Below are 21,453 nucleotides of genomic sequence, written 5' to 3' on the forward strand. Positions count from 1 at the left end.
TATCACATAAGAAAGAATTTCTGTTTCCCATTACAATTGTACTTTTAGTTAGTCCCCACTTGAGTGCAAATATGTTTTTTTAACCAAGGTAATTGATATTACATCTTTCGTTTCCCTTAATAAACATAAGTATTTTCCACTAGATTTAGTTTTAAATATTTTTTAAGTATTTGTCACATTAGACTCACATCTCAAACTGATCAAGTTAAGTGGAAATCTCCATACTATCCCTAATTTATTTCTACCCATGACACATGAAGACTCCATTTCTACCTTATCGTTAGCTCAGCTTAAGACATTTATTTGGGTTTTTTCTTTTTTACTAATTCTGTACATAAGCTATGTAAGTATGAACTAACTAGTGCAGTGCATAGGGAAGTCAAACTCTTCTAGTATAGGGTTTTATTCGAATTTTATAAGAGAAGCCTATTTTATTATGTTGAGACCAGTCATTCTCAACATGGGAAGCTTTTGGCTCATTTTCCCTTCCCTAATGTTTTCCAATATTTGCTATGCTTTTATTTGTAATCCTGAAAGCATTACTTTGTTTCAGTTGCCAGATTCGCATTAAGTCCTTAGTTTCCTATAACACAGCACCCATAGCAGTACAATGTTTAAAAAGAAAAACATCTGTGACTATAGATTAAAAGGGGGTGGGTGAGGGGCTGGCCCCGTGGCCGAGTGGTTAAGTTCGCGCGCTCCACCGCAGGCGGCCCAGTGTTTCGTTGGTTTGAATCCTGGGCGCGGACATGGCACTGCTCATCAAACCACGCTGAGGCAGTGTCCCACGTGCCACAACTAGAAGGACCCACAACGAAGAATATACAACTATGTACCAGGGGGCTTTGGGAAGAAAAAGGAAAAAAATAAAATCTTAAAAAAAAAAAAAAAAAAGAGGGTGGGTGGCAGTGGGCTAAGAGACAAAGAGCTCAAGATCCAAACAACGTGCAAGAGAAAGCAAGAAACATAACAGACAGGACCTCAAGTCACTAACAATCCCATGTCCATTGAGAAAATACATATTAAACTTTAAGTGAAATCTTTTCTAGAAAAAAAAATCCCTTCACTTTTATTTTCTTGACAAATTTTAAGTTAAAAGGTATAGCTTTCTCCCACCCCAAGAGTATTGTTGGGCACCATAAACCGGAGAGAAGTTTCTTTTACATTGCAAGAGTCTAAGTGGTAGATAATTGATCAGATCTTAAGATGAGAACTTCATAATTATTAGAAAAACAGATCTAATGTTTAAATACTCTGACATCCTGCAGTCTTATTGGGCACCATTTAGAACTGACTTGCACATAATAAAAGACTTTACTAGTTTCTGTAATGTTTGCAATCAGGGCATCATGCCCCAGGCAGGACATGGGATAGTTTATCAGTCAGGCTCCTGGCAAGAGAAAGAAACCTCACTAGGTATTTTAACAGAGGAATTTGATACAAACAATTGGCAACTTGGTATTACAAAAATGAAAGATGAAAGGGGGACACTGTGGATTCATAAAAGCAATTACTGGGGGAAAGCAACTATCACTGGCAGAGTTCAGGAAGCAAATGGAAGAGAATGGTATTACTAAAATTTAGAATTTTAGAGGAAGGTCCTGCAGAGTTTGGACCCAGAGCTCTGTGGAGGGGAACCTGCTTGGCTGGTGCTGGTGCATCAGGAGCTTGGCGGAGGGACTGCATGAAGTAGGGACCTAGATTAGCTAGTTCTGATATAGCTAAGGAGGCTTTAAGAGATTGTTTCTAGGATGTGGAAAAACTGTGAGCTGGAACCAACTGCAGCTATTGGAAGCTACTGTGCATGCCAGTGGAAAGAACTATATCAAAAAGACTCCTCTGATAAGAACAACAGGTAACAGGATGTCTCTTCTTCCCCCTCTTGCCTTTAAATATCCCCCTCCTATCATCAGAGCCTAACAGAAGTCAGCTGGGAAAGAAGTATAGTTCTCCACTGAACCACAAAGCAAAATATAGCTGAATGGGTTTGAACCTGAGAGACATAATAGCTTAATAACTGGTACCAAAGGAAAACAACCTGTATTAGTTTGCTTGTTGTGTATTAGTACTGTTTACAAAGCTATACCTGTAGTTCTATAAGAAAGAAACAATATTAGTCATTGCTAGCATTTAGTAGCATTTACTGTACGCTAGGTTCTAAGCTAAATGCTACATACGTGTTGTTTTGTTTAATCGCCAAGACATTTAAAGAGATGGAGAGTATCATGAGCCTTAAACAGTTATCCAAATTGATTAAAATCATGGATTTCAAGATAGAAGTCCCCTTAAGCTATCATTTGGTCCAGCTCTTTCTCTGTAAGCACATCATCTTAAAACTAAACCTATCTAACCAGTGTTTCTCTAGGTCACCTGTACAAGGCAGGAAAACCAGAAATATTTAAAGAATTCCTTTACTGGGGCTAGATGATGTTTACGTAAGCTTTACATAAAACATCATAGACTTTTCTCTCAGCTAAAATTTGAAAAAAGGTGATAATATTTACGGGGAAATAGTAGCATGCTGGAGACATGAATTGGTTGACCTTAGAAGCACTTCAAGTAACATATATTTATTTTTCAATTCAAACAATGATGGTATAGTTTCTCAGCTGAAAATGAAGGAAGAAAAATCATTGAACTTGTAGAGGGGTCATTAAGAGTCAGACCACACAGGTGGAATTGGAAAGTCAAAACGAGCCCATAAACTAGTAATTAGGGGGATAATAGTGACTACAAATATCTAATAGAAAATTATTGTATTATTATAACATATATATTAGCTATAACTTTTATTTATTGTCTCCTTTCTGTGCCAAGCATTTTGCTTGATAAATAAATACACAAATGCAAACGTATATAACTCCCCTCAATGGCACCATGAAGTAGGCATTATTGTCATAGTTTTTATTGATAAGGACCAAGACTTAGCTAGAAAATAGTAGAATGGAATTTAAACTCAGTTTTATCTGATTCTGAACACTTCCTTTGTTCTACCTTCCCCACAACCAAATATTCATGGATGACAAGGAGAAAGACCAACTTGGTTTCTCTTCTTAGTTCCTTTCCCCATTAACTTGAGCTTGCATATGTGTTCGTGATAGCATATGAAGAAGAGACCAAAGCAAAAATTCACCTCTTCCAGTCAATGCCCCTACCTCTAATTCCAGCCCGTCTCCCATCTTAGTCATGATCAAGATGATCTTTATCTTCTTTCAGTTATCAGATACCTCAGGTCTTCAAGTTCCGACAACACTACACGAAAATATGCCACAACCAATCATCAGAGAAACTATCCATTTGGAGTACAAGTAATATAAAAATGCTTATAAGCAGTACAATAGTTGTAACTGACAGTAGATCACAGAGGGTAAGTCACCCTGGCCATGCTCAAATCCTGGCTGAATTCTACTCACCAGTTCAATGATGTTAGGCCAGTTGTTGGACTGGTTCTTCATACATAAAAGAGGATACTGAGTCCTATCTCCCAAGGGTGTGAGATTGTACCAGAGTAATACATGAAAAGCATTAGCACAGTGCTTGGAAAATAGTAAGTGCTTAAAGTTCAGCTCTCATTAGTGGCAATAGATTGCTTTACACACAGTGTCACATCTTATTTTACATTCTATTCTAACTCTTTTCCTTTCTTTTGAGGAAGATTGGCCCTGAGCTAACACCTGTTGCCAGTCTTCTTTTTTGCTTGAGGAAGATTGTCATTGAGCTAACATCTGTGTCAGTCTTCCTCTATTTTATGTGGGTGCAGCCACAGTGTGGCCTGACAAGTGGTACTAGGTCCGCACCCAGGCTCTGAACCTGTGAACCCTTGGCCGCCAAAGCCGAGTGCGTGAACTTAACCACTATGCCACTGGGCTTGCGCTATTCTAACTCTTTATGGGATCAAATTTAACATTTACGAGTTAATGCTGGTATTCTTGGAAACAGATATATACAAATTGTTCCTGAAACAGAAAATGCAATGGGATTTAGTCTTGCACCACCTCTTTCATGGTGGAAAATTAGAAACTCAAGCCAGTCATATCCTGTGACACCCTCCTAGACACAGCCTGAGTTAGACATTCTCATTGAAAGAGTCTGCAGTCCATAACACCTCCACCATGGACCCTCTAAAACAATGTTTGACAGTGCCAACACTTGACATTGTGTTACAGAGTGAACAATTTTATAATGAGTCCCCTTGCATTTCTGGTAGTAAAGCACGTTTTAAAAATTTGAAACAGAGCCTCCTCACACCTGGATCTTACTGACTGGAATATGTTCAGCATGGGTTTACTTTTAGAAGGCTTTTTGTAAACTTTTATTTGCCTTTCTCCTATCATTGCGCTATCTTTATTGTCTTAGGCTGGCAGTTAGGAACTTTTTATTACAAATAAGAGAATGCCAAAGCCAGCCCTGGTGGGCAGGTGGTTAAGATTTGATGTTCTCACCGCCTCTGCCTGGATTCGTTTCCTGGTCAGGGAACCACACCACCCATCTGTCAGCTGCCATGGTGCTGGGAGGCTGAAAGCTATGCTACCAGAATTTCAAATACCAACACGGTCTCCCATAGGCAGGGTCACCCATGGTGGACAAGCTTCGGTGGAGCTTCCAGACTGGGAAGAAGCACCTGGCCACCACTTCCTAAAAAATTCATAGGCCGTGAAAACCTTGTGAATAGCAGCAGAACACTGTCTGATAATGTGCAGGAAGGTAAGAGGATGGCACAAAGGACCAGGTAAGGTTCTGCTCAGCAGGATGGGGTCACTAAGAGTCAGGATAACTCAACAACACAAACAATAAGAGAATACCAAAGTATTGTTTTAAATAGTTAATAAAGACTTATCATTGTCATACATAACAGGAGACTCGGGGTCGTGTTCCCAAGACAGGATCAAGGGTCAGTGATGTTATCAAAGGCCCAGTCGGCCTCCATTCCTCTTCCCTGTTATTCTCAGCATGGGTTATTCTCAATCTCAGACACTGGAACTCTAAGAACGTACCTAGTGCAAGCAAAGCAGCCAATGTTCTTGGAGACTACAGTAATACATATAATAATAATATAAAATCAAAATTTAGAAAAAAAAGGCCAAGCAAGAATTTCATGGGAGATGTACAAACATATTAAGTATCTTGTCTAGCATAAAATAGCAGTTTGACTTGGAAAAACCCATTTAATCTTTCTAGGACTTGGTTTGCTCATCTGCAAAGTGCATATTCATAAATGATCCTAAATCATCATTAAATGCTACGTTTGGTACCTGTCACATTGCAGGCATTTAATAAAAGAATAAAATAAACAGGCAATGAATGTGAGAAGAAATATGTAGTTAAAAGAAATGCATTTTAGTCATTGAGTCTTACACGCTTGAATGTAACTGGGTAGTATTAGCTTTTCATAGGAAGTTTAAATTAATGGCATTTCAAAAGGGAAAAAGCAGGATTTGCCTGATGCAGTCAGAGATATTTGCCTTCCTGTGTACCGACGGGATTTGGCCGATCCAGACATGCCTAGGTGTGAATAAGCCTTAGTGCTGATCCATCTCCAGTGCTCCTAAATCTGTCTGAAACGTAAAAGCAGACAGCTGAGTCATTCACTAACAATTGCCAACTGGTGATGTCTTTCCAAAGCCAGAAAATCCCCATGCTCGGTCATCCCTCTTTTTTACTTTTTTTTCCCCACAAGATCATCACAAAGCGTATACATTATTTTCCATCAATTGTGTCATAAAACAATGATTCCAAAGGCTGGGAAGGTGAATGATTTTTTGGAAAAGGAAAGTTGAAGGTAGAAGCTGGAACAAAGACGCAATTACGAGTAGAGGTGCCGAAAATCACAGGAGACCAGACAGCATAGCACCAACAACCAAAGAAGTTCACAGCTACTGCTGGGTCTGTTGTCATTTAAAGATGAGTGAAAGAGACCAACCGACTACGCAGTGAGAGACCAAACTGCTCAGGGCCAGAATCACGCTAGTGTTTGCTTGAATTTTCTCACACACAATTATGTCCCCCATGGCCCTACTCATCTTTTCTTGGAGGCCAATGTAAGTTCAGTTTCCCTAGGGCTCAGCCAGAAAACCCAGCTGCCAGAAATGTGCTGGCTGACGGTCTTTCTGGCACTATTTGTCTGCTACTTATTTGGGTCTGTCAGATTTGGAAAAGGAAGAAAAAACAGAAAACCCGGGTTGTGAAAAGCCAGGCTATAAGCACTGTTAAAAACCAGTGCCCAATAATAATGCTCGAGCACTATATTAGCATCAATTAGATTTCTACGAAGTAATATTTGTCTGTTATTAACTATAGCCCCACCTTGCATGCCTTTGCTTTTATAATGTTGACCAAAAAAGTATTATTTTAATAGAGCTCTTTTTCAATATTTACAAAAATGTGGCCAGTCAGGGACTTCTTATGGATAACAAATAATTAATCCTTTGTCTAATTTACCTGCAGAACTAGTGTCTATAAGATACCCTTAAGGCCAATAGATTATTAGTTTATCCAGACCATAACAGTACTAGAAATAAAAATAGAATCTCTAGCCATATTAAAGAAAATGAAACGATAGTTTCATCTGAGGTTTTACACAAACACATGGAGATGATGGAAATTATTTTGAATACTGGCAAACTTGAGAAGGGAAATGGAAGTTTTCTAAAGTGAATTAGTATAAGGCCTTAACCATAATTTGGTATTTACTTGCAGACTTTCAGAAAATTACCTCACTGCTCTGTTTAAGTGATGGGTTGTTAATATTACATGAAATAACAAATTGGCATCTAGCTAAACAGACACTCTGGGCAGTTATGATAAAAAGAATGATGGGAATCTAAGCATGGGAGTTAGGTTTTCACTGACAAATGGCTTATTCTGCACAATGTGAAATTAGTCATTACTGCTTTCTGATCAGAGAGACTTCAGCTTCAATTTCAAATGTCGTTATTACACAAATCTTATTTGTTATAATTGTGAGTGAGATTCAATTTGTTCGAATGAGAGCATATTATATCACTCTGTTATTTTTAAAACCTTAGGCATTTCACACTTACCCAAATGAAGGACTGATGCGTGGCCCTACGACCATTCCAGTGATGGCAAAGCCATTCCAACCACATTCTTGACATGCTTGAAGCTGACGGCGTGCCCAGACACATGTTCCACTGTTCCCTATTTCCTTCAGTTTTTGAATCCTTTACTTTCTGGTATTAACGAGTAATCGAGCTCCCTACCACCCCACAAAAAATAAATAAAATCCATAGAAAATACCATGGAGGTTTCTGCTGACGCCCTGCTGCAGGCAGGAAGGCACCTTAATGAGTGGAGCTGAAGTCATTTATTTAAAATGGAACTCAGATGACCTCTTAAAACCCTCCAGTGGGGTGATCAGGGTGTAATTTGACCCAGGCCTCAAAAAAAGGGCTTCAAATTTAGATTCTTATTATTATCCCCAAATGATGTTCTACCTTTTGGGTTCAACTGCATCCCTCCACAATCCGTGTGTTGAAGTCCTAACCCATCATGTGATTATATTTGGAGATGGGGTCTTTAAGGAGGAAATTAAAGTTAAATGAGGCCATAGGGTGGGGCCTTAATACAAGGAACTGGTGTCTTTGTAAGAGAAGGAACACCAGGAGTGTGCACACACAGAGGAAAAGCCAGGAGAGGACACAGCAAGGAGATGTCCATCTGCAAGCCAGGAAAAGAGGTCTCACCAGGAACCAACCCTGCTGGCACCTTGATCTTGGACTTGCAGCCTCCTGAACTGTCAGAAAATGAATTTCTGTTGTTCAGTCACCCCGTGGTTCTCTGTGATGGCAGCCCAGGGGGACTAATACATACCTGCGGTCATAGAAGATAGCCTGCCATAGTCAAGAAAGACATTTATCATTCCTCAAATGCTTGTCCTTTATGAAAGCACTTTGCCTGAAGCCAATCATAACAATAACAACAATTTAGTCAGCTCTTTCTCTTGATGGGCTCTGTTCTAAATATTTTAATTTCATAAAGTAAGTTATAGTACTACCTCTGTTTTACTGATAAGAAAAGGAGTCAAAGAGTATAAGTAACTGACCCAAAGTCAAATAACATACTCCAAATACTATAAGTATAAAGTGGGCTACAGAATAATATGTTTATAAATCTAGTTATTTCTTGGGGAAAAGCACGTGTGTTACTGGATATTTGTATGTTTAAAAGTATTTCTTCAACAAATGTGAAAATGTTAAACTTTCCTCAATTTGGTTATTAATTGATTTTATGATATATTGGAAGTCTCAAAAGAGGAGATAAAAGGGCATTGCTAGGAAGATCATTATAGAAATGTACTGAGTTGTATCCATTAAGTACATTTATCTAAATACAGGGAAATTTCTTGTTTGGAGAACAATTGTAGGACTACATAGTTTAAAGGATTATTTTTGTAAATCTTAAAGGAGATAATCATTTTTCCATTTATTTGCTGATTTTTATATATCTCTGCTTTAAACTGGAGTGCCAAATTTTTCTCTTGAATCTCATGATAGGCTTAGAGGCCAACATATTTCCAGGAGATAGGAAAGGTACTATAAGCTTATTTTTAACTTGTCAGCAAGCAAAAATGTAACTAATGTTGATCTTTCTCTGACAGCACTTGCTTGGAAGCTTCCATAGCTTTGATTAATATTTAAACAGTAGGGCTTTCAAAGCAAATTTACAAGCTGAAATTACTAAAGCTACAATAAATACGGAAACATGTTACTCCTTTATTTTCTACATAAGCTAAAAGGAACAGCATTAGGAATAAGAAAGTACAGGAAGGAGGAATTTAGTTTTCAGTTTGCTTTTTCATTGACTGCTAGAAATTTATACTATGAGAAGTAACAGCATGGAGGTTTGTTTACTGGCTCTGGAGCTAGGCTGGATTTGAATGCTGGCTCCACCACTTACTGGCTGTGTGACATTGGGCAAGTTACTTCTTCTTTCAGTCCCTCGCTTTCCTCATCTGTGAAATGGGGTAATAACTGTATCTGTTTCATAGGAATTTTATGCATCTTAAATGGGTTACAATTCATATAATGCATAGAACAGTGCCAAGCACGCAAGTGTTCCATGTGTGCTAGCAATTAATATTTTCTGTACATACAATATTTAAATAATGTCATGGTTCTATGATATTCAGGCATTCATTCAACAAATATTCATTCATTCAACAAATATTTATTAAGTCCACGCCATCACCAGGAACTGGCTGTAAAGAATGAAATAATTCAAAGGACTTCTTGTCTAGGATCTATCATCATAATGGAGCAAACAGATGCATCAATTGTTGATAGGTGCTGTTTACTGAGCTATCTATTAGCACATGAAACTGGGAAATAGAAACGAGTTCTGGGAAGGGCTTTTTGGAAGGGGTATTGCTGGAATTGAGTTTTGCAACTTTGATGACTCAGAGTTAGAAGAAGATATGGAGACATCCATTCCTAGCAGAAGAAACAGCACGGCAAAGACGTAATGGCCTGAGGGGTTTGGGAAACTAAATATAGTTGTGAATACCTTATGAAGTGTACATAAGGGGGCCATGAGGAAACCAAGCTGAGAATTAAAGACTGATCCCACAGCTTCTCACAATTCCTAGTTTTCTACGGCACCGTGCTGGTCCCCTTCTTCTGGGATCAATAATTGAATTCTGACTATGAGGGGGAACAATGGCATAATAGCACTTTTGCCTAGTTGTCCAAATTGGGCCAACACCCCAATAAATAACCAGGTCAAAATCATCTTGGTCTCCGGTATATGATTAATTGAACATGACCCAAAATATACTAATATTGGAGGGGACTAATGTTATCTGCAGGTGAGAATATTTTAATATGCCCCTCAAAGATGGCTTGATAAGTGTTAGTGCAGAGAATATTATAATATATTTAAAATTAAAGCCCAAAATTAAATAGTTCCATGAAGTGCAATAGAATTTCACATCTGGTTAAAGAACACACATTGTCTAAATTATAGAGACAAGAAATTGCAAACTAAGTGTGAAAGCAGCTTCAATTAATGATGACTATTTATGACCCAGTCTGTTCTTTTGATGCACACAAAATTATTGAGCTTGTGGCACACAAAAGCCTGAATGGCTGCAGGAAGATTCAGGAGGGAAGAAATATTTAATCATGGCTGTTTTATTGTAGGTCAGCAAGGCCATCTCTTCAGGTGGGCCTAAATCAACAATACTAAAATGAATAATTTACCCTGCTTGGACTTGAAGCCAACTGTCGGTTTTATGCCCAAGGAAGAATAACACGGGGCTTTGTAACTCTTTACCCTGATTGCTTGTAATGCTCATTGATCTGACAACAAACAGTGCATAAATCTTTCCTTTAGCAACAGGCAGAACTAAGGTGTCGATTAAAAATGTCCAAGCAGAAATTGGAACATGATTACCGAATCCATAGTACCCAATACCATTCATTGACTCATGCATAGCTATTTCATTGAGAAGAACGAACTAAGTGAAATACTCTTTCAAAAAATTGGGTTGTAAAGGACATTTTATGAGATGTTTGTGAGACGCCATTTTCTGAGACATAAAGATGAGTTTCTAACTGACAGCTCTGAGGATTCAAGTCATGCCCCATCTAATTCTTCTTTCTTCCTTTAATGAATGAAAATCAGAGTCAAATTTCATTTGCCCATTCTGTAGACAACTTGGACACTAGACTAATTTCTGTCTAATGCTCCTTTAATGTTGCAGGAGCCTAATTCAACAGGGGAAGCTTATGTTCTTAAGAGGAAAACAAGATACACTCACGTTACCATGTAGGACTAAAAGGTAACAATAAATGGAATCTGTGAGATGAGTTCTATAGTCAATGATTGGTTACCAGAAGGCACTGGAGAATAAAGGATTCTCCCTTTCTACAAAAGAGGAAACTGAGGCACAGAACACTAAGCAGTTAAGCCACTTGTTCAGAATCAGATATATCCTTAGTAAACCAAAGGCGCCTATCAAGCCCCAGTCTGAAGGGCTCTGTGGTTGTCACAAGTGTAGTTCAACAAATATTTATGGCTCTCCACCTTCCAGGCACATGGTAGGGTTGTGCTTCCTTGCTCCCTTGTGGTTGGAAGGGACCATGGGTCTAGCACTAGCCAATCAGTTGCAAGCACAGTGACATACATCCCTTCCTGAATAAAACATTTAAGTGCTAGTGCAAGACTGTCCAGAGCTCTGCTTCCCTCTGCCCAGGCAACTGGCAAGGTCTCAGCTAGTGGCTTCACTGTTAGCCAGAGTTCCAGAATGAGGTGAAGCAGAGCAGAGTCCCCAGCCAACCTGCAATACAATGCTACAACAAAACAAGCTTTTCTTGTTTATGGCCTCTGGGATTGGGGTCTGTTGGTCTCCACAGCCCAACTTCACCTACCCTGATGGATAAAACCACAAAGGCTTTTCTGCCCCCATAGTGGAGCCCATCAACTAGGGGAATCATCACGAAGCCAAGAAGCAAGGGACACAGATCAAGGTTCGTGAGAGAGTGAGGATGAGACTTGGGCCTTAAAGAATGGGAAAACTTGGGCTAGAGAAGAGCAGTTTGGAACTTCAGACATAAACCAAGTTAGAGACTAAAGGCCCTTGGCATTTTTGAAGACCCACAAAGAAACTGCCTGAAGAGTTCAAGGAAGTAACTGGAACTTATGAAATAATGAACTACAGGGTGGAATAGTGAAATGGGAACTTACTCAAAATCTCTCTTCTCAACATAAAAGGGCCCACTTGTAGGTAAGCATGTACTTTTATGACCGTAACATCGCTGTTGGAAATACTATACAATGCTAGTACCTCAAAAACCCTCAGGATGAGAAGATATTATTACAATCTCTTTTCTAATTCTTTGCATGTGTTTCAAAAATAGCGTTTTTGATAATAAACCAAACACATGTGCTCTTAGGAGCCCTCTGAAGGAACGTTTGGATGGGAAAACACTAGCTTTAAAAAAAAAAACCATCTCACTCCAATATATGTCCAGAATTGGTTTTCAAAGGATGATTTTGGGAAATGCTGACAGAATTTGTGTTGCACTTTTCACATCCATTCAGTGTCCTGAATGTCTTTGCGATGGCTGCTGGGAACAAATGAAGAGCTGTGTCCCTGGGATGAATGATCAAAGGTAGGGTAACTTTGTTGAAGGTGTACAGGCCCTTCTTCAATTCTGGATTGAACTTGATCAAGCTTTTAGATGTTATGGGGATGGATCTGGAAAGTATGGCCAGAGGGAGAAAAAAATAAGAAATAGAGATGGCTTTACCAACTTGCCTGGTTAATGGAATGTATTCGCAGGGAGGAAGGATCTGAATCTTGCTTTTCTAGTAACCAATTCTACCCTTCTTTAACCAAAGTTTTCATAATAAGCTAAAATAATAAGCTGAAAATTATTCTGGCAAAATCGGGAGGCATCCCCTTTACTGAATTCTTTCCTTGATCTCTAGGTTAGGTTAGGTCCCCTTAATTGAAGCTTCCATTAAACCCTATACATGGCACTAGCGGCATGGTTGGCATATGGCATTATAATTTCTGTTTATGTCCATGTCTGACTCTTCAACAAGACTGAAAGACCTCTGAGAAGATGGACATTTTAGTGTTCACCATTGTGTCCCCAGTACCCAGGATGGAGACAGACACAAAGTAGCTCAAAGCAAGTTTATTAAATAAAAAGAATCAATGAAAGAATGAATAAATAAACTTGAGGCTAAATGATACACCCGTTGAGAAGGTAACATATTCTTCATTATTTTACAAATAAATCTCCATAGACGTCCCATCGTCTTACATTGTGAGATTGTTGCAGATGCTTTACTTTGCCGCATTAGATTCAGTTTCACATATCACATTCTAAGCTATGTACATGTCACTGGCCCTGAAATCATCTCATTTAACAAGATATTATCATCTTTAGTTTTTAGATGAAAAACCAAAGCTCATAGTTGTCATGTGCTATAGGAGAAACAATCTTTTCAGGAGGCAAGAACATATGCTTTCTTTTTGGATGACTTTCATATAATAATACTAAGCCTGATGACTCTGAAGGATGAGTGATATTTCTCTAGTGCTGATAATTCCAAATAATTCAAATAACATTATTCACGTGAATGCATAGAGAAAACATATTCTCATAATGGAGATATCTTAAGTGGAATTTTGTAACTAGGGTATAGTTTTTGTCTCTAAGAGCAAAGATTTAGAAAGTGGAGTACATGGGTTCAAATTCAAGCTCCACAAAACTTATGGCAAAATTTCTATGTCTCACTTTTCTCGTTTGCAATATGAGGATAATAATATTTACTTCTTATCATTGTTGGGAGGATTAAATTATTGGATAGCTATAAAGTACTTAGGACAGTGGTTGCAACATAGCCAACGTTCAATAGGTATTAGCTATTATTTCTATCCTCATTGGAACTCTTAAGTCAACTTGTAGACCATTATCACCTCTGTTACTGAAAATAGAACAGAAAAATTCAGGTTTTATCTATGTTATTATAGGGTTAGAGATGATGGCTTTAGCATGGAAGACCCTTTATGATCTAGAAGGCCCTGCATGACCAAGCACTTCTTTGCCTAGTCTCTGGGCTCTACCCACCTTGAACCTACTCTTCAGTTGTTTTGAAGTGTCTCACACACGAAAAGGAGGGAGGCCTCTAGGATCTTCAGGCTTGCGAATGGCTGCTCATTCTGCGTGAGAATACAGTCTCCTCTTCACTTGTCCCTTTGCCTGGAAAATTCCTTCCACTGCTTTAGGGTTCAACTAAAAATCATCTACTCTGAGAAGACTCCCAAACACCCTTTGCAATGGAACCAGTCTAAGAGCCCCTTCTAAGTACCCTTACAGCTCCTGTACCTGCCCCTATGAGTGAGCATCCTTATATGATCTGAATTTGCTCTTGTCTTTGCCTGCCTCCTCCAGTGGACAACAAATGACTTAGGGGCACAAGCTGAGTCTTTTAACCTTTTTGTTTGTCACATCTGGTACCACATGTGGAACATCAGAGCCCTTAATAAATAAGTGTTGAATGAATAAATGGGTCAGAAATATCTTTCAAGTGGATCGATCTGTACTAGATTGCTTAGAGCAGTGCTTCCTGAGCATTTTCAAATCAGGGCACATGGCTCAATAGGGAAAAGTATGGGCAGCTTATGCACCTGCAGCTGTTGCCATGGGCCCAACCAGCCTGGAGAACTGAAGGAGTACCCATTCACACCCAAGCATAGAGGGACACTACCCAAGCTAAGAATCTCTGGCTTAGAGAACAGAATATGACAGTTGACATCTCATCCTCCTGCTTTTTCATCCGTCTTCACTCTGTCTTCTTCAAGCAACTCTAATAAATTAAAAGCGAGATGCCACTTTAATTACTGTGAAGGGGGCACGTTTGATACATTGTTGGAGATATTAGAAGGTGCAGGGTCTAGTGCCCTCTCTACCACTCAGAGAGTGGCATTGACATACGCTTGTCCAGTAAGTTTGCTTACTTGTAAAAAGAAGCTGATAATGCCTGCCCTGGATATCCCATGGAACTGTTATCAGAACAATATCATGCACTGTAGAAGAACTTAATTTGAGATAAACAAAATTCTATATAAATAGAGTAATGAATTGCAAATATCTACTACTAGTATGTGAAATGATGTCATCCATTGTAAGTAGGTTGACTTTATAATTTATCTTACAAACAAGGACAGAAATGAGAGTGAAGTAAGGTGCTGTTAAGAAATACAACAAGACAACAGGCAATCATCAGGACAGTTTTAGGAGCATCTCCCCCCAAATTATAATGAATATTCTAGAATTTGAAATGTTTCTTTTAGTGGCGTATTTTTGGCTGTGCAGTACTGGAACTCTCTTTTTATATTTGGGATATTTCTCACCTTCTGGATGGAGCAAAAGAGATCTTGTATTGTTCTCCCCTCCCAACCCCACCCCCATCCTGCAGCTGAGACATAGGTATGGCACCTTGACCCTGTCAATCAGACATGCCTGGGCCAGACCAGGGATGTAGGTGGCAGAGGCTGCTCCGCATCCTTGTGGACAAGTGGTGACACCTATAATTTAAGTTACACTCAGTTTCCAGACGCAGCAAGGATAGTGGTTTTAGCAGTGAGCTCTGATTGGTTTAGTGGAGCAAGGTGGTAGAGTCCATGCCCAAAGATGGCAGAATGCTGTCTTGCTGTCTACAAGGGGCCCGCTCCCCAGCCTGATTATCCAGGTAGCTTCTGCTTCGTTGACTTCTAGGTCTGTGGTCATCCCCAAGGGTTTGTGAGCTACCTTTGATCTGTACCCTTTAATGCATTTCTTTCCTGCTTAAATGAGCTGGAGATGGTTTCTGCCGCTTACAACCTAAATGCAGATGCACACTAATAAAATAAATTTAATTTTGCATAGAACTGATGTATACCTTATATATAACTAGCTTACAGTCACACGGAGAACTAGAGGGCAGATCTACTGCTCCATGACCCAGCACCCTGATGATCCTCAATAAACATTAATTGAATTTACTATTTTGTGTGTTCTTGTTATATATATATTTTTTTTTTTAAGATTTTATTTTTTCCTTTTTTCTCCCCAAAGCACCCCAGTACATAGTTGTATATTCTTTGCTGTGGGTCCCTCCAGTTGTGGCATGTGGGACGCTGCCCCAGCGTGGCTCAATGAGCAGCGCCATGTCTGTGCCCAGGACTCGAACCAACAAAACACTGGGCCGCCTGCAGCGGAGCGCGCGAACCCAACCGCTCGGCCACGGGGCCAGCCCCTGTTATATATATTTTTTTAAAGCATGCTTTCTACAGGACCACAAATAAACCGATGATTGATGAAAGCATTCTTACAAGATATGGTGCAGTTATTCAAACAACAGTTAGACAATTTGTAACTGTGGTTAAAAAGCTAAGAAAAAACAAAAACCTGGGAAACTCCTTCTATGGCCTTTGTTTTTCAGAAAAGACATATTTTATCTTAGAAAATAAGAGCTAAAATTAAGCCATGTGCTGAAGAGAGAATTGTATGCACATTAAATGAAGAAGAATCAAATTTTTTCTATATGGAAATTTAGTGGTCTCAGAAACACAATGACATTTTACAATGCTGTAGTTTGATTGACAAAAGTTAATAAGAACTGGGTACTTGTTTCTTTGGAAAGAAACACCACTGGAATGGATATTCTTTTCCATCTGTTCCCAAAAAACACACCTTAGTTAGGATGTTTTTAGATAATTTACAATGGCTGAATCCATTTCCCTGAACTAGATCTTCCAAGCTTGCATATCATTCCAACAGAATAGTTTTAACCTCCATTTGTTGTGTCTCTACCACTACATCTTCTTTCTGTTTTTTTCTCTTTTTACTTACAAGCTATCAAATATGCTGCCACTTCACAAACTATTGCCAAAATAATCCTAACAGCCCAGGGCAGTGAGTATATGGAAACGCATTTATTGGTGCTGCTCCCATTGCTTCACCTGGCTTAGCTTTGCAGAGGCCCTTAAATGATCTGAATCTCTCAGCTTTTAAAACCAAGAAGGCAGCTCTAAGTCCAGAACATCTGCACCAGCTGCGTTTCCCATTTGGCCCTGGGCTCCAGGAAGTGCTTGAGTTCGCAAGGCTGCCAGGCCATATATTCACAAACTTGGAACTCCAGTTACCACGGAACCGCTTCCATAGAAGTCTCTTTAGACTTCTAAAATCCTCCAGAATCAGCAAAAAAGAGAACACATAACCATTAAACAAATTAGCCTGAAATCTGTTTAGAGACCAAGAAGTGGTTGTCACACATCTGGAAAAAGAGAATAGGGTGGGCTGGGTAGGGAGGGGGAGCTTAAGAAAAGGAAAATATTAATTGAGCAGATCAAGGAAGGGGAATAGAAAAATGTCAACCTAATATGGATGCAGAGTCATTAGTGGATAGCGCTTAGTTTGCAGAAATGGAGATCCCGGCTTCCTGCCAGAGAAGACTCCTTCCAAGACACAGCCTGTTTCGGTGTGATTGCCTAGTGCCTCTTCATTTACTCCTTGCATCTCACTTTCACCAAAACTTTTAACTTTACGCCAACACCTCTGCTCGTGTTGCTGGTAGTGCCGCCCAGTGGAAATAGCCTTAGCACTGCACAGAGGTGCCTCGTTCCTGGTCTGCTTATTTTGAATCCCAGAATCCTAACCATTGTTAATCACTTGGCACCAACTTATACAATATCTACCTCTTATTTACTCAGGTTTTGTAACCCAGAGGACAGGGAGGAGAAGTGTATGTGTGGATTTCTGAGTTAGACCTCCTGGATTTGAATCCACGTTCCATCCCTTATGTGCTTATTTATTTTGTCTGGGCCTCCGTTTCCTCATCTGTGAAAGGGGAATGCCCGTGGTACCATCTCATAGGGTTCCTGTGTGTATTACATAAGTAAGCTTGCGTTAAAGTGGTTAGAACGGTACTGGGTATAGCATTAGCACTCTAAATATTTGCCCTCATTTTATCGTCTGTGTGTCCCATGAAATGTCAGCTCCTCCTATCTTCCCCTGCATAGGTACTTATTTTGAACTAGAAATAATTCTCCAACACAATTTCTTCAATTCCTCCAAGTTCATTTTCAGTTCACTGTTCGCACATTCATTCTGCCCATCACACATCCCTCAAAGTGGCACTGACTGACTTACTGGGAATATCTTTTTCCTCTTCACCTTATGCTACATGGGGGAGTTGACTACAAATGAGCCCCGGGGAATTTTGTAAGATGATGGAAATGTTCTAAAGGTGGATTGTGGTGATGCTGGCACACGCTCTAAATTTATTAAAAATCATTGAATTGTACTCTTACAATGTGTAAATTTTATAGTATGTAAATTATATCTCAATAAAGATGCAAAAAATAAAGATAGCGATTGTTAAAAAAATATTCTTATTATATCCTTCAGGGAAAAAGAGGCATAGATTTATTAAGAGTCTCTATGGAAGTAAGTACTACATTACTACATTGTTCCATTTCTCCCAGAGTTTTCTTCTTTGTCTCTGGCTCAATGATTTACTTTAGAAATAGTAACAACATTCCTTGGCTACCAAACATTTAAGGCTTAAGATCAGGCAGTGCTTCTAAAATCCACACTAGGATGTTTTCCAGATTGAAAAGCAGGCTGAGTGGGAAAGTTGTTTGGGAGTAGATTTAAGAAATCTGGAACTCGCCACCACTTAGCTGAATAGAAGTGCCAAGAAAAAATTGTAGGTGTATCAATAGAAGTAGAAGGTCTTTTGCTTTGGGGCCGGCCGCATGGCCGAGTGGTTAAGTTCGCGAGCTCCACTTCGGCGGCCCAGGGTTTCGCCGGTTCGGATCCTGGGTGCGGACATGGCACTGCTCATCAAGCCATGCTGAGGTGGCATCCCACATGCCACAACTAGAAAGACCCACAACTAAAAAAAAATATACAACTATGTACCAGAGGGCTTTGGGGAGAAAAAGGAAAAATAAAATCTTTAAAAAAAAGAGAAGGTCTTTTGCTTTTTAATGACAAGATAGAATTGGGTCTTACATAATCTTTTAACCGCTTTGAGTTTCATTCAATAAAATGAGCCTCATGAAAGGAAACTGGTATTACTAGAAGTAAAGTTGATTTTAGCAAAACCTTTGCTTCTTTGAATAGCAGAATTTACTTTAAGCCAAATGAGGATGATCCATACACTCTGAAAAAAAAGGAGGAGGAAATAGAAATTGCATCACCCAGCAAATGACTAATCAGAGCCATAATAACCTTCCAGTTTCAATTGTGCCAAGAGGTTTACTTAAAACAGCAATCTCGAGAAAATAACACAGCAAATCCCCTTTGTAGTTGGTATTTCTATTTGCATGTTGGCAAATTCTGTGTAAGTTCAAAAGCTAATTCTCTCTACTGAAACTTGCACTAGCAGCATAGGAGGCTGCCTGTTCACATGAGTGGTAGATACTGGCAGAAGCTACAAGATCTGAAGTCCGAGACACTGAACAGCAGCAGTGTACCTGACTCTGCTTATGCAGGAACCACAGAAAACCTTTGCAGATGTCATTTTGTTTTTAGAACGATCAAAAGAGAGATTTAGGGTGTGTTTTAAGGAACCAATGGGTTCTTTCATGTTTTCACTCTCATTTTTTTTTTTTTTAAAGATTTTATTCTTTCCTCTTTCTCCCCCAAGCCCCGGTACATAGTTGTATATTCTTCGTTGTGGGTCCCTCCAGCTGTGGCAAGCGGGACGCCACCTCCAGCGTGGCCCGATGAGCAGTGCCATGTCCGCGCCCAGGACTCGAACCAACGAAACACTAGGCCGCCCGCAGCGGAGCGCGCGAACCCAACCACTCGGCCACGGGGCCAGCCCCATTTTACTCTCATTTTTAAGGCCTTATTTAAAAATAAAATGTCAATCCATTTAACTCCCTATAAATTGACTTACTAATGTCATCTAATCAAGAAAAATGGTAGAAGACATTCTCCAGGATTGAAAATTTGTGACTCAAAAGAGTTGAAAATTGACCCCAAGTACCTGTGGGACTCATAGCTTCCAGGGAAAGGGCATCGTCAATCCGGTGGTCTGGTCAGGACAGGAGGGGGCATGGATGACTATCCGCTGGGAGTGTGCCCTGCTGTTCAGGTGGCTGCTGTTACTTTATTAAGGGCACTGATAAAAACAGACCTTGTCTTCCCTAGAAAAAGATTGGCCTCATCAGACCTGCAGAAGTGAAGGTACCAAGATACTGGATTTACTCCGAGTTAATGTTTACCTGAATTATTGATTGCCACGTGAGATACAAAACAGCTGGCGACTCAGTCTGTGATGCTTTTTCTTTGAGTTACAAAAGCTGGGTTATAAATCTAAACCTGAGAGGATTTCTTTCATCTTTTCTGCTTGTGAAATGTACCTCTTCAACAGAAATGACCCGGGGTCATTTTAAATCAATTACTAATAAATCTATGGCGCTTTTTCTTTCTCTTATTGAAAGAGAAAGTATGATGTTAGGAACTAATTTTGTCTCAGGCTTACCATCGTCTAAGCTGCTCACCTATGACTTTCCTTATTTATTTCACAAAGTGATTGGACATCAAAAGTTTACTAGATGTTAAGATGCCTTGAGGTATAAGAACGTTAAACCACACAGTGGGTTAAAATAGTTCCAAAGCTCATGCAGATGTTAATAACCAACATAAAAACTACTGACTGGCAAAATGAAGTGCCTGGGACATTGTGCCTTTATTTCATTTATTTCCTTTTAACTCTTCTCACTACAAAATAGTTTAGAGATGATATGCAATTATAGGCGTATTCAATAAGACAATTCTCATTAGAATAAGAACAGGAAATTAAAGCCATAAATTAAAGAGTGATGCAAATATTTCAACCACTGAGGATGACAGAAGTAATATCATCCAAATGACTTTTGAATTGGAGCTTCCTGGCAGCTGGAAGAAAAAAGGAAATATAAGGAATTATACAATTTTTATCCCATAGAAATTAATATGGTATTTATTTAGAAGAAATATATTCTACTGTCAGCTTCTAAAACAGAAGCTCCATCTGAGGTATGCATCTTGATCACAAAGTATAAACAAATTAATGTATTTTCCAAATATACATGTAAAAATCCCACCAACTACTGATTCCAACTTGCCAGGAATATATACCCTGATTTAAAAACATTGTTGGAAAGGATTTCACTAGATAAAATCATATACAGAAGGCACCATTAGCAAAATAGTTTTATAGGAAATACGAGAGAGCTTCATTTGGCTGTTTCTGGGATCAGTTGTTGATAATAGCCAATGCCATTACATTGAAGCACAAATAAGTGAATCGGGGCCTAAGCTAACAAAGTCTATATGTATCATTTTCTATTTATTTAATTCCATGAAAGGAGACAATTAAGAATATGTAGAAGTTTAAGTATGTCCAATGATCTCGATTATCTGTAATAGGTATAATTTCTAACGTTAGAGTGTTTTGTAACATGCAGTTCAAGGATATATATTTCAATTGTCACTTAAAGAATCATCCATAAGCCTTAGATAACAAGTGAGCAGGGGGAATAGACCATTTGTTTTGAAATGTGAGATTCAAGACCAATATTCTCTGTAAATTGGGCAGCCACTATGGAAAACAGTACGGACGTTCCTCAAAAAATTGAAAATAAAACTGCCTGATGATCCAGCAACCCCAAGGAAATTTCCCAAGGAAATGAAATCAGTATCTCAAAGAGATATCTGCATCCCTATGTTCACAGCAGCACTATTCGCAATAGCCGAGATGTGGAAACTGCCGAAGTGTCTACTGGTGGATGAATGGATAAGGAAATCGTCATATAAAAGTGCAGTTGAATATTGTTGAGACATAAAAAGAAGGAAATCCTGGGGCTGGCCAAGTGGCACAGCAGTTAAGTTCACAGGCTCCGCTTTGGCAGTCTGGCGGTCGTTCACTGGTTCGCATCCC

The 21,453-nt window shown here is 39.2% G+C and overlaps 1 long non-coding RNA gene across 2 annotated transcripts in view; it reads right to left on the reverse strand.

Moving 5' to 3' along the window:
• The window catches only part of LOC139079419 (uncharacterized), a 48,929-nt gene extending 29,273 nt beyond the window's left edge, over nt 1–19,656 (reverse strand). For both annotated transcript variants that reach the window (XR_011533057.1, XR_011533056.1), the window contains exon 1: nt 19,516–19,656. This is a non-coding gene — a long non-coding RNA (uncharacterized lncRNA). The remainder of the gene's footprint in view (nt 1–19,515) is intronic.
• Between the last annotated feature and the right edge of the window lie 1,797 nt (nt 19,657–21,453).

Source organism: Equus przewalskii, chromosome 25, assembly GCF_037783145.1.
Source record: "Equus przewalskii isolate Varuska chromosome 25, EquPr2, whole genome shotgun sequence".
In the NCBI taxonomy this organism is placed as follows: Eukaryota; Metazoa; Chordata; class Mammalia; order Perissodactyla; family Equidae; genus Equus; species Equus przewalskii.